This window comes from Pectinophora gossypiella, chromosome 26, assembly GCF_024362695.1.
Source record: "Pectinophora gossypiella chromosome 26, ilPecGoss1.1, whole genome shotgun sequence".
Classification (NCBI taxonomy): Eukaryota; Metazoa; Arthropoda; class Insecta; order Lepidoptera; family Gelechiidae; genus Pectinophora; species Pectinophora gossypiella.
The window spans coordinates 2,539,412-2,553,366 of NC_065429.1; positions in this window are offsets into that span (position 1 = coordinate 2,539,412).

Genomic DNA, 13,955 nt, shown 5'->3' on the forward strand with positions numbered 1-13,955 from the left:
GAGGCGTGCATTGTTCTGACAGCTGGTCTGTCAAGTGTTGGTGTGAAGTCTTAAAATTTTAAACCACCCGCAATACTTTAAGATAAATGTGACAGCAGAGACAGAAGATAGCTTACATCCCAGTGCGAAAGAGACATGATTATTCTGACTGGTCTATCAAACATTAGTACCCGGTTGTATCTGACGAACTCCTACAAACCTCTGCTATCCTAGTACAAAATCTGGAAATCGCTGTGATGAAACCAGATTTTTAACTAAGAGTTGTTTGATTTTGCTTCACTAATTAGCGTTAGGTTCATGATTTCGAGTTACTGGGTTCGAATCCCAGACATTTGCAGGCTGATCATCCGATTGTCCACAAATAAGATGACGTGCGCTTCGGAGGGCACGTTAAAAAGTCAGTCCCGGCTACTATTTACTTAAGCGTAGCCGTTACGTAAGTTAAGGGCCTTTAGGGGCTCAATAGTTAGTTACCCTGACAAGAGAAGAACTTGGCTTACAAAACGCCGAAATAATAATTTGAGTACTAGGACTTCATACATCAATAGAAGGCGACTTGTGCAGCGAACGACGAAACAAAGGAAACTAGCGACCTCTATGAACGTATATTATAATTAATGTAAACGCCATCTATTGTGGAGCGGCGGAACTACACACATCCATGCGCTCACGCCAGTGAGCAGGACAAAAAGATAGCGTACGGACTAGTGCGAAAGAGACGTGGATAATTCTGATAGCTGGTCTGTCAAGTGTTGATGTGAAGTCACAAACTTGTAAACTACCCGCATTACTTTAAGATTAATTTGACAAAAGAGACAGAAGATAGCTTAAAGCTTAGTGAGAAAGAGATGTAATTATTCTGAGAGCTGGTCCGTCAAACATTTCTACTCGGCTGTATAATGACAAACTCCTACAAGCTTCTGCTATCCTATTACAAGATCTGCAAATCGCTGTGATGAAAGCAAAATTTTAACTAGAATTGTTTATGTTTTTTGCGCTTCACTTATTTGTATATTCGACAAGAAGTAAGTATGTTTCAAAAAATATTTTAGGGTTACAAATTGCTTACAATAATATAGAAAAATATTTCTTTATTTGTAAAATTGAGAGCGAGAATTATTTCTGCAAGGTTGAACAGTAAAAAAAAGGTTATAAAAAGATACTTAATTAAAAAATAAAGAATTAATATTTTTTCTAACCTTTTTTTTAAATGTATTTTTATGTTACAATAATTGTCAACAGTATAACGACAGTTTTGTCTATTATCGAACGTGTTTTTTTTTTATTCATCGCTATCTCTTAATGCCGGACGTGTACCTATGTAACATTTTGTAATTACTTAAAGTGAATTATATAATTATGCGAAGTGGCAAAACAATCAGCCTTTTTACTAATCTACGTGTGGTGAAACTAATTAAACCACACTCATCTTAACAAAACCAAATTATAAATTAAAGAGATGAAAAGTAATAAAATAAACTATTTTTTTTACCTTTTAAAAGGTATTTTAATGTTGCAATTACTGTCAACAATAGAATAGTATATAACAGCAATATTCTTATGAAATAACCCAGACTTGCGGCCTCTGTGGTCCAGAGTTGAGTGTCGGGTTCATGATTTGGAGTTACCAGATTCGAATCCTGGTGAGGACATGTCACAATAATCAGTTTGGTTAGGAATGTTAGGATATTTGCAAGCTGATCACCAGATTGTCCAGAAGTAAGATGATCCGTGCTTCGGAGGGCATGTTAAGCAGTCAGTCCCGACTACTATTTACTTAGTATGTAGTAGTTACATGAGCCGCGTAAATTATACATTTGGTTGCTCAATAAATACCCCGTACTTATATCCCAAACGAGGTTGCCGAAATATTAATTTGAGTACTAGGACCTCATACATCAATAGAAGGCGACTTGTGCAGCGAACGACGAAACAAAGGAAACTAGCGACCTCTATGAACGTATATTATAATTAATGTAAACGCCATCTATTGTGGAGCGGCGGGACTACACACATCCATGCGCTCACGCCAGTGAGCAGGACAAAAAGATAGCGTACAGCCTAGTGCGAAAGAGACGTGGATTATTCTGACAGCTGGTCTGTCAAGTGTTGATGTGAAGTCACAAACTTTTCAACTACCCGTATTACTTTAAGATTAATTTGACAAAAGAGACAGAAGATAGCTTAAGGCTTAGTGCAAAAGAGACGTAATTATTCTGAGAGCTGGTCCGTCAAACATTTGTACCCGGCTGTATATGACGAACTCCTACAAGCTTCTGCTATCCTAGTACAAGATCTGCAAATCGCTGTGACGAAACCAAATTTTGTAACTAGAATTGTTTATGTTTTTTGCTTCATTTATTTGTGCATATTCGACAAGAAGAAAAGCTAGAATGTCGTTTTCTCAATATTCTCAATATGTTTTGATCAAAATAGTTTGTGTATCTTTCAAAAAATATTTTAGGCTTACAAATTGCTTACAAATAGTATTTTATGCAACAGTTGTATAAGAAGGGTCAAAAAATGCGAGTGGCGTGAGTTGCGATGTGAGCCTTGGCGAACATCGCAATAAGAGACGCCACGAGCATTTTTTGACCTAGTTATACAACGTTGCATACAATACTTTTTCTACGACGACGTAATTTTAAATGAAACAAAAATTTTCCAATTTATTTTCCAACGCGCGGGAAAATGGCGGCAAATGTATACTTTTTTTTTATAGTATATCTATGGCACCAAACAAAGTAAAGGTGCCAGTTTCCAGGTCAAAAAAAAAAAAAAAACAACAACAATGCTTTTTTGGCGACATTATAGTACAGTTACACTTTGTAAACAATGCTTTTATAGGCCATAGAGCATACACTTTTTCAAAGAGTTTAATTATGTATGTACTTATATTAGACTTTTTGGTTATTTAAATGCCAGATTAAAGTAGAGGAGTAGAAAAAATATAGAAAAAGATTTCTTTATTTGTAAAATTGAGAGCGAGAATTATTTCTGCTAGGCTGAACAGTAAAAAAAGGTTATAAAAAGATACTTAAATAAAAAGTAAAGAATGAATATTTTTTTGTAACCTTTTTTTTAAAGGTATTTTTATGTTACAATTGTCAACAGTATAATGACAGTTTTCTCTATTATCGAACGTGTTTTTTTTTTATTCATCGCTATCTCTTAATGTCGGACGTGTACCTATGTAACATTTTGTAATTACTTAAAGTGAATTATTATATGCGAAGTGGCAAAACAATCAGCGTTTTTACTACAGTCTACGTGTGGTGAAACTAATTAAACCACACTCATCTTAACAAAACCAAATTATAAATTAAAGAAATGAAAAGTAATAAAATAAACTATTTTTTTACCTTTTTAAAAGGTATTTTAATGTTGCAATTACTGTCAACAATAGAATAGTACATAACAGCAATATATAACAGCAATATACTTATGAAATAACTCAGATTTGCGGCCTCTGTGGTCCAGAGTTGAGTGTCGGGTTCATGATTTGGAGTTACCAGATTCGAATCCTGGTGAGGACATGTCACAATAATCAGTTTGGTCAGGAATGTTAGGATATTTGCAAGCTGATCACCAGATTGTCCAGAAGTAAGATGATCCGTGCTTCGGAGGGCATGTTAAGCAGTCAGTCCCGACTACTATTTACTAAGTATGTAGTAGTTACATGAGCCGCGTAAATTATTAACATTTGCTTGCTCAATAATAAATAACCCTGACACCAGGATTGATGACGTCGATTGCCGAAATAATAATTTGAGTACTAGGACTTCATACATCAATAGAAGGTGACTTGTGCAGCGAACGACGAAACAAAGGAAACTAGCGACCTCTATGAACGTATATTATAATTAATGTAAACGCCATCTATTGTGGAGCGGTGGAACTACAAACATCCATGCGCTCACGCCAGTGAGCAGGACAGAGAGATAGCGTACAGCCTAGTGCGAAAGAGACGTGGATAATTCTGACAGCTGGTCTGTCAAGTGTTGATGTGAAGTCACAAACTTTTAAACTACCCGCATTACTTTAAGATTAATTTGATAAAAGAGACAGAAAATAGCTTAAGGCTTAGTGAGAAAGAGTCGTTATTATTCTGAGAGCTGGTCCGTCAAACATTTGTACCCGGCTGTATATGACGAACTCCTACAAGCTTCTGCTATCCTAGTACAAGATCTGCAAATCGCTGTGATGAAACCAGATTTTTAACTAGAATTATTTATGTTTTTTGCTTCACTTATGTGTGCATATTTCGACAAGAAGAAAAGCTAGAATGTCGTTTTCTCAATATTCTCAATATGTTTTGATCAAAATAGTTTGTGTATCTTTCAAAAAATATTTTAGGCTTACAAATTGCTTACAAAAATATAGAAAAAGATTTCTTTATTTGTAAAATTGAGAGCGAGAATTATTTCTGCTAGGTTGAACAGTAAGTAGTAAGCTAAATAAAATGCTGGTTTGATATCCACTTTGCTTTATAGGAATGTAAATTGTTCAATGTTATAAAAAAACACGTTCGATAATAGAGAAAACTGTCGTAATATACTGTTGACAATTGTAACATAAAAATACCTTTAAAAAAATATTAATTCTTTACTTTTTAATTAAGTATTTTTTTATTCATCGCTGTCTCTTATTGTCGGACGTGTACCTATGTAACATTTTGTAATTACTTAAAGTGAATTATATATGCGAAGTGGCAAAACAATCAGCGTTTTTACTACAGTCTACGTGTGGTGAAACTAATTAAACCACACACATCTTAACAAAACCAAATTATAAATTAAAGAGATGAAAAATAATAAAATAATCTATTTTTTTACCTTTTTAAAAGGTATTTTAATGTTGCAATTACTGTCAACAATAGAATATAGTATATAACAGCAATATTCTTATGAAATAACCCAGATTTGCGGCCTCTGTGGTCCAGAGTTGAGTATCGGGTTCATGATTTGGAGTTACCAGGTTCGAATACCGGTGAGGACATGTCACAAAAATCATTTTGGTTAGGACATTTGCAGGCTGATCACCCGATTGTCCACAAATAAGATGATCCGCGCTTCGGAGGGCACGTTAAGAAGTCAGTCCCGGCTACTATTTACTTAAGCATGTATCCGTTACGTAAGTCAAAGGCCTTTAGAGGCTCAATAGTACCCTGTCACCATGGTTAATGGGGTCCCATCATTGGTCTCCTCACATCTCTCTCACACAAGAGAAGAAGTTAGCTTACAAAACGCCGAAATAATAATTTGAGTACTAGGACCTCATACATCAATAGAAGGCGACTTGTGCAGCGAACGACGAAACAAAGGAAACTAGCGACCTCTATGAACGTATATTATAATTAATGTAAACGCCATCTATTGTGGAGCGGCGGGACTACACACATCCATGCGCTCACGCCAGTGAGCAGGACAAAAAGATAGCGTACAGCCTAGTGCGAAAGAGACGTGGATAATTCTGACAGCTGGTCTGTCAAGTGTTGATGTGAAGTCACAAACTTTTAAACTACCCACATTACTTTAAGATTAATTTGACAAAAGAGACAGAAGATAGCTTAAGCCTTAGTGCAAAAGAGACGTAATTATTCTGAGAGCTGGTCCGTCAAACATTTGTACCCGGCTGTATATGACGAACTCCTACAAGCTTCTGCTATCCTAGTACAAGATCTGCAAATCGCTGTGACGAAACCAAATTTTGTAACTAGAATGAATTGTTTATGTTTTTTGCTTCATTTATTTGTGCATATTCGACAAGAAGTAAAGCTAGAATGTCGTATTCTCAATATGATTACAAATTGCTTACAAAAATATAAAAAAAGATTTCTTTATTTGTAAAATTGAGAGCGAGAATTATTTCTGCTAGGCTGAACAGTAAAAAAAGGTTATAAAAAGATACTTAAATAAAAAGTAAAGAATGAATATTTTTTTGTAACCTTTTTTTTAAAGGTATTTTTATGTTACAATTGTCAACAGTATAATGACAGTTTTCTCTATTATCGAACGTGTTTTTTTTTTATTCATCGCTATCTCTTAATGTCGGACGTGTACCTATGTAACATTTTGTAATTACTTAAAGTGAATTATTATATGCGAAGTGGCAAAACAATCAGCGTTTTTACTACAGTCTACGTGTGGTGAAACTAATTAAACCACACTCATCTTAACAAAACCAAATTATAAATTAAAGAAATGAAAAGTAATAAAATAAACTATTTTTTTACCTTTTTAAAAGGTATTTTAATGTTGCAATTACTGTCAACAATAGAATAGTACATAACAGCAATATATAACAGCAATATACTTATGAAATAACCCAGATTTGCGGCCTCTGTGGTCCAGAGTTGAGTGTCGGGTTCATGATTTGGAGTTACCAGATTCGAATCCTGGTGAGGATATGTCACAATAATCAGTTTGGTCAGGAATGTTAGGATATTTGCAAGCTGATCACCAGATTGTCCAGAAGTAAGATGATCCGTGCTTCGGAGGGCATGTTAAGCAGTCAGTCCCGACTACTATTTACTAAGTATGTAGTAGTTACATGAGCCGCGTAAATTATTAACATTTGCTTGCTCAATAATAAATAACCCTGACACCAGGATTGATGACGTCGATTGCCGAAATAATAATTTGAGTACTAGGACTTCATACATCAATAGAAGGCGACTTGTGCAGCGAACGACGAAACAAAGGAAACTAGCGACCTCTATGAACGTATATTATAATTAATGTAAACGCCATCTATTGTGGAGCGGCGGAACTACACACATCCATGCGCTCACGCCAGTGAGCAGGACAAAAAGATAGCGTACGGACTAGTGCGAAAGAGACGTGGATAATTCTGATAGCTGGTCTGTCAAGTGTTGATGTGAAGTCACAAACTTGTAAACTACCCGCATTACTTTAAGATTAATTTGACAAAAGAGACAGAAGATAGCTTAAAGCTTAGTGAGAAAGAGATGTAATTATTCTGAGAGCTGGTCCGTCAAACATTTCTACTCGGCTGTATAATGACAAACTCCTACAAGCTTCTGCTATCCTATTACAAGATCTGCAAATCGCTGTGATGAAAGCAAAATTTTAACTAGAATTGTTTATGTTTTTTGCGCTTCACTTATTTGTATATTCGACAAGAAGTAAGTATGTTTCAAAAAATATTTTAGGGTTACAAATTGCTTACAATAATATAGAAAAATATTTCTTTATTTGTAAAATTGAGAGCGAGAATTATTTCTGCAAGGTTGAACAGTAAAAAAAAGGTTATAAAAAGATACTTAATTAAAAAATAAAGAATTAATATTTTTTCTAACCTTTTTTTTAAATGTATTTTTATGTTACAATAATTGTCAACAGTATAACGACAGTTTTGTCTATTATCGAACGTGTTTTTTTTTTATTCATCGCTATCTCTTAATGCCGGACGTGTACCTATGTAACATTTTGTAATTACTTAAAGTGAATTATATAATTATGCGAAGTGGCAAAACAATCAGCCTTTTTACTAATCTACGTGTGGTGAAACTAATTAAACCACACTCATCTTAACAAAACCAAATTATAAATTAAAGAGATGAAAAGTAATAAAATAAACTATTTTTTTTACCTTTTAAAAGGTATTTTAATGTTGCAATTACTGTCAACAATAGAATAGTATATAACAGCAATATTCTTATGAAATAACCCAGACTTGCGGCCTCTGTGGTCCAGAGTTGAGTGTCGGGTTCATGATTTGGAGTTACCAGATTCGAATCCTGGTGAGGACATGTCACAATAATCAGTTTGGTTAGGAATGTTAGGATATTTGCAAGCTGATCACCAGATTGTCCAGAAGTAAGATGATCCGTGCTTCGGAGGGCATGTTAAGCAGTCAGTCCCGACTACTATTTACTTAGTATGTAGTAGTTACATGAGCCGCGTAAATTATACATTTGGTTGCTCAATAAATACCCCGTACTTATATCCCAAACGAGGTTGCCGAAATATTAATTTGAGTACTAGGACCTCATACATCAATAGAAGGCGACTTGTGCAGCGAACGACGAAACAAAGGAAACTAGCGACCTCTATGAACGTATATTATAATTAATGTAAACGCCATCTATTGTGGAGCGGCGGGACTACACACATCCATGCGCTCACGCCAGTGAGCAGGACAAAAAGATAGCGTACAGCCTAGTGCGAAAGAGACGTGGATTATTCTGACAGCTGGTCTGTCAAGTGTTGATGTGAAGTCACAAACTTTTCAACTACCCGTATTACTTTAAGATTAATTTGACAAAAGAGACAGAAGATAGCTTAAGGCTTAGTGCAAAAGAGACGTAATTATTCTGAGAGCTGGTCCGTCAAACATTTGTACCCGGCTGTATATGACGAACTCCTACAAGCTTCTGCTATCCTAGTACAAGATCTGCAAATCGCTGTGACGAAACCAAATTTTGTAACTAGAATTGTTTATGTTTTTTGCTTCATTTATTTGTGCATATTCGACAAGAAGAAAAGCTAGAATGTCGTTTTCTCAATATTCTCAATATGTTTTGATCAAAATAGTTTGTGTATCTTTCAAAAAATATTTTAGGCTTACAAATTGCTTACAAAAATATAGAAAAAGATTTCTTTATTTGTAAAATTGAGAGCGAGAATTATTTCTGCTAGGCTGAACAGTAAAAAAAGGTTATAAAAAGATACTTAAATAAAAAGTAAAGAATGAATATTTTTTTGTAACCTTTTTTTTAAAGGTATTTTTATGTTACAATTGTCAACAGTATAATGACAGTTTTCTCTATTATCGAACGTGTTTTTTTTTTATTCATCGCTATCTCTTAATGTCGGACGTGTACCTATGTAACATTTTGTAATTACTTAAAGTGAATTATTATATGCGAAGTGGCAAAACAATCAGCGTTTTTACTACAGTCTACGTGTGGTGAAACTAATTAAACCACACTCATCTTAACAAAACCAAATTATAAATTAAAGAAATGAAAAGTAATAAAATAAACTATTTTTTTACCTTTTTAAAAGGTATTTTAATGTTGCAATTACTGTCAACAATAGAATAGTACATAACAGCAATATATAACAGCAATATACTTATGAAATAACTCAGATTTGCGGCCTCTGTGGTCCAGAGTTGAGTGTCGGGTTCATGATTTGGAGTTACCAGATTCGAATCCTGGTGAGGACATGTCACAATAATCAGTTTGGTCAGGAATGTTAGGATATTTGCAAGCTGATCACCAGATTGTCCAGAAGTAAGATGATCCGTGCTTCGGAGGGCATGTTAAGCAGTCAGTCCCGACTACTATTTACTAAGTATGTAGTAGTTACATGAGCCGCGTAAATTATTAACATTTGCTTGCTCAATAATAAATAACCCTGACACCAGGATTGATGACGTCGATTGCCGAAATAATAATTTGAGTACTAGGACTTCATACATCAATAGAAGGTGACTTGTGCAGCGAACGACGAAACAAAGGAAACTAGCGACCTCTATGAACGTATATTATAATTAATGTAAACGCCATCTATTGTGGAGCGGTGGAACTACAAACATCCATGCGCTCACGCCAGTGAGCAGGACAGAGAGATAGCGTACAGCCTAGTGCGAAAGAGACGTGGATAATTCTGACAGCTGGTCTGTCAAGTGTTGATGTGAAGTCACAAACTTTTAAACTACCCGCATTACTTTAAGATTAATTTGATAAAAGAGACAGAAAATAGCTTAAGGCTTAGTGAGAAAGAGTCGTTATTATTCTGAGAGCTGGTCCGTCAAACATTTGTACCCGGCTGTATATGACGAACTCCTACAAGCTTCTGCTATCCTAGTACAAGATCTGCAAATCGCTGTGATGAAACCAGATTTTTAACTAGAATTATTTATGTTTTTTGCTTCACTTATGTGTGCATATTTCGACAAGAAGAAAAGCTAGAATGTCGTTTTCTCAATATTCTCAATATGTTTTGATCAAAATAGTTTGTGTATCTTTCAAAAAATATTTTAGGCTTACAAATTGCTTACAAAAATATAGAAAAAGATTTCTTTATTTGTAAAATTGAGAGCGAGAATTATTTCTGCTAGGTTGAACAGTAAGTAGTAAGCTAAATAAAATGCTGGTTTGATATCCACTTTGCTTTATAGGAATGTAAATTGTTCAATGTTATAAAAAAACACGTTCGATAATAGAGAAAACTGTCGTAATATACTGTTGACAATTGTAACATAAAAATACCTTTAAAAAAATATTAATTCTTTACTTTTTAATTAAGTATTTTTTTATTCATCGCTGTCTCTTATTGTCGGACGTGTACCTATGTAACATTTTGTAATTACTTAAAGTGAATTATATATGCGAAGTGGCAAAACAATCAGCGTTTTTACTACAGTCTACGTGTGGTGAAACTAATTAAACCACACACATCTTAACAAAACCAAATTATAAATTAAAGAGATGAAAAATAATAAAATAATCTATTTTTTTACCTTTTTAAAAGGTATTTTAATGTTGCAATTACTGTCAACAATAGAATATAGTATATAACAGCAATATTCTTATGAAATAACCCAGATTTGCGGCCTCTGTGGTCCAGAGTTGAGTATCGGGTTCATGATTTGGAGTTACCAGGTTCGAATACCGGTGAGGACATGTCACAAAAATCATTTTGGTTAGGACATTTGCAGGCTGATCACCCGATTGTCCACAAATAAGATGATCCGCGCTTCGGAGGGCACGTTAAGAAGTCAGTCCCGGCTACTATTTACTTAAGCATGTATCCGTTACGTAAGTCAAAGGCCTTTAGAGGCTCAATAGTACCCTGTCACCATGGTTAATGGGGTCCCATCATTGGTCTCCTCACATCTCTCTCACACAAGAGAAGAAGTTAGCTTACAAAACGCCGAAATAATAATTTGAGTACTAGGACCTCATACATCAATAGAAGGCGACTTGTGCAGCGAACGACGAAACAAAGGAAACTAGCGACCTCTATGAACGTATATTATAATTAATGTAAACGCCATCTATTGTGGAGCGGCGGGACTACACACATCCATGCGCTCACGCCAGTGAGCAGGACAAAAAGATAGCGTACAGCCTAGTGCGAAAGAGACGTGGATAATTCTGACAGCTGGTCTGTCAAGTGTTGATGTGAAGTCACAAACTTTTAAACTACCCACATTACTTTAAGATTAATTTGACAAAAGAGACAGAAGATAGCTTAAGCCTTAGTGCAAAAGAGACGTAATTATTCTGAGAGCTGGTCCGTCAAACATTTGTACCCGGCTGTATATGACGAACTCCTACAAGCTTCTGCTATCCTAGTACAAGATCTGCAAATCGCTGTGACGAAACCAAATTTTGTAACTAGAATTGTTTATGTTTTTTGCTTCATTTATTTGTGCATATTCGACAAGAAGTAAAGCTAGAATGTCGTATTCTCAATATGATTACAAATTGCTTACAAAAATATAAAAAAAGATTTCTTTATTTGTAAAATTGAGAGCGAGAATTATTTCTGCTAGGCTGAACAGTAAAAAAAGGTTATAAAAAGATACTTAAATAAAAAGTAAAGAATGAATATTTTTTTGTAACCTTTTTTTTAAAGGTATTTTTATGTTACAATTGTCAACAGTATAATGACAGTTTTCTCTATTATCGAACGTGTTTTTTTTTTATTCATCGCTATCTCTTAATGTCGGACGTGTACCTATGTAACATTTTGTAATTACTTAAAGTGAATTATTATATGCGAAGTGGCAAAACAATCAGCGTTTTTACTACAGTCTACGTGTGGTGAAACTAATTAAACCACACTCATCTTAACAAAACCAAATTATAAATTAAAGAAATGAAAAGTAATAAAATAAACTATTTTTTTACCTTTTTAAAAGGTATTTTAATGTTGCAATTACTGTCAACAATAGAATAGTACATAACAGCAATATATAACAGCAATATACTTATGAAATAACCCAGATTTGCGGCCTCTGTGGTCCAGAGTTGAGTGTCGGGTTCATGATTTGGAGTTACCAGATTCGAATCCTGGTGAGGATATGTCACAATAATCAGTTTGGTCAGGAATGTTAGGATATTTGCAAGCTGATCACCAGATTGTCCAGAAGTAAGATGATCCGTGCTTCGGAGGGCATGTTAAGCAGTCAGTCCCGACTACTATTTACTAAGTATGTAGTAGTTACATGAGCCGCGTAAATTATTAACATTTGCTTGCTCAATAATAAATAACCCTGACACCAGGATTGATGACGTCGATTGCCGAAATAATAATTTGAGTACTAGGACTTCATACATCAATAGAAGGTGACTTGTGCAGCGAACGACGAAACAAAGGAAACTAGCGACCTCTATGAACGTATATTATAATTAATGTAAACGCCATCTATTGTGGAGCGGTGGAACTACAAACATCCATGCGCTCACGCCAGTGAGCAGGACAGAGAGATAGCGTACAGCCTAGTGCGAAAGAGACGTGGATAATTCTGACAGCTGGTCTGTCAAGTGTTGATGTGAAGTCACAAACTTTTAAACTACCCGCATTACTTTAAGATTAATTTGATAAAAGAGACAGAAAATAGCTTAAGGCTTAGTGAGAAAGAGTCGTTATTATTCTGAGAGCTGGTCCGTCAAACATTTGTACCCGGCTGTATATGACGAACTCCTACAAGCTTCTGCTATCCTAGTACAAGATCTGCATATCGCTGTGATGAAACCAGATTTTTAACTAGAATTGTTTATGTTTTTTGCTTCACTTATGTGTGCATATTTCGACAAGAAGAAAAGCTAGAATGTCGTTTTCTCAATATTCTCAATATGTTTTGATCAAAATAGTTTGTGTATCTTTCAAAAAATATTTTAGGCTTACAAATTGCTTACAAAAATATAGAAAAAGATTTCTTTATTTGTAAAATTAAGAGCGAGAATTATTTCTGCTAGGTTGAACAGTAAGTAGTAAGCTAAATAAAATGCTGGTTTGATATCCACTTTGCGTTATAGGAATGTAAATTGTTCAATGTTATAAAAAAACACGTTCGATAATAGAGAAAACTGTCGTAATATACTGTTGACAATTGTAACATAAAAATACCTTTAAAAAAATATTAATTCTTTACTTTTTAATTAAGTATTTTTTTATTCATCGCTGTCTCTTATTGTCGGACGTGTACCTATGTAACATTTTGTAATTACTTAAAGTGAATTATATAATATGCGAAGTGGCAAAACAATCAGCGTTTTTACTACAGTCTACGTGTGGTGAAACTAATTAAACCACACACATCTTAACAAAACCAAATTATAAATTAAAGAGATGAAAAATAATAAAATAATCTATTTTTTTACCTTTTTAAAAGGTATTTTAATGTTGCAATTACTGTCAACAATAGAATATAGTATATAACAGCAATATTCTTATGAAATAACCCAGATTTGCGGCCTCTGTGGTCCAGAGTTGAGTATCGGGTTCATGATTTGGAGTTACCAGGTTCGAATACCGGTGAGGACATGTCACAAAAATCAGTTTGGTTAGGACATTTGCAGGCTGATCACCCGATTGTCCACAAATAAGATGATCCGCGCTTCGGAGGGCACGTTAAGAAGTCAGTCCCGGCTACTATTTACTTAAGCATGTATCCGTTACGTAAGTCAAAGGCCTTTAGAGGCTCAATAGTACCCTGACACCATGGTTAATGGGGTCCCATCATTGGTCTCCTCACATCTCTCTCACACAAGAGAAGAAGTTAGCTTACAAAACGCCGAAATAATAATTTGAGTACTAGGACCTCATACATCAATAGAAGGCGACTTGTGCAGCGAACGACGTAACAAAGGAAACTAGCGACCTCTATGAACGTATATTATAATTAATGTAAACGCCATCTATTGTGGAGTAGCGGAACTACACACAACCATGCGCTCACGCCAGTGAGCA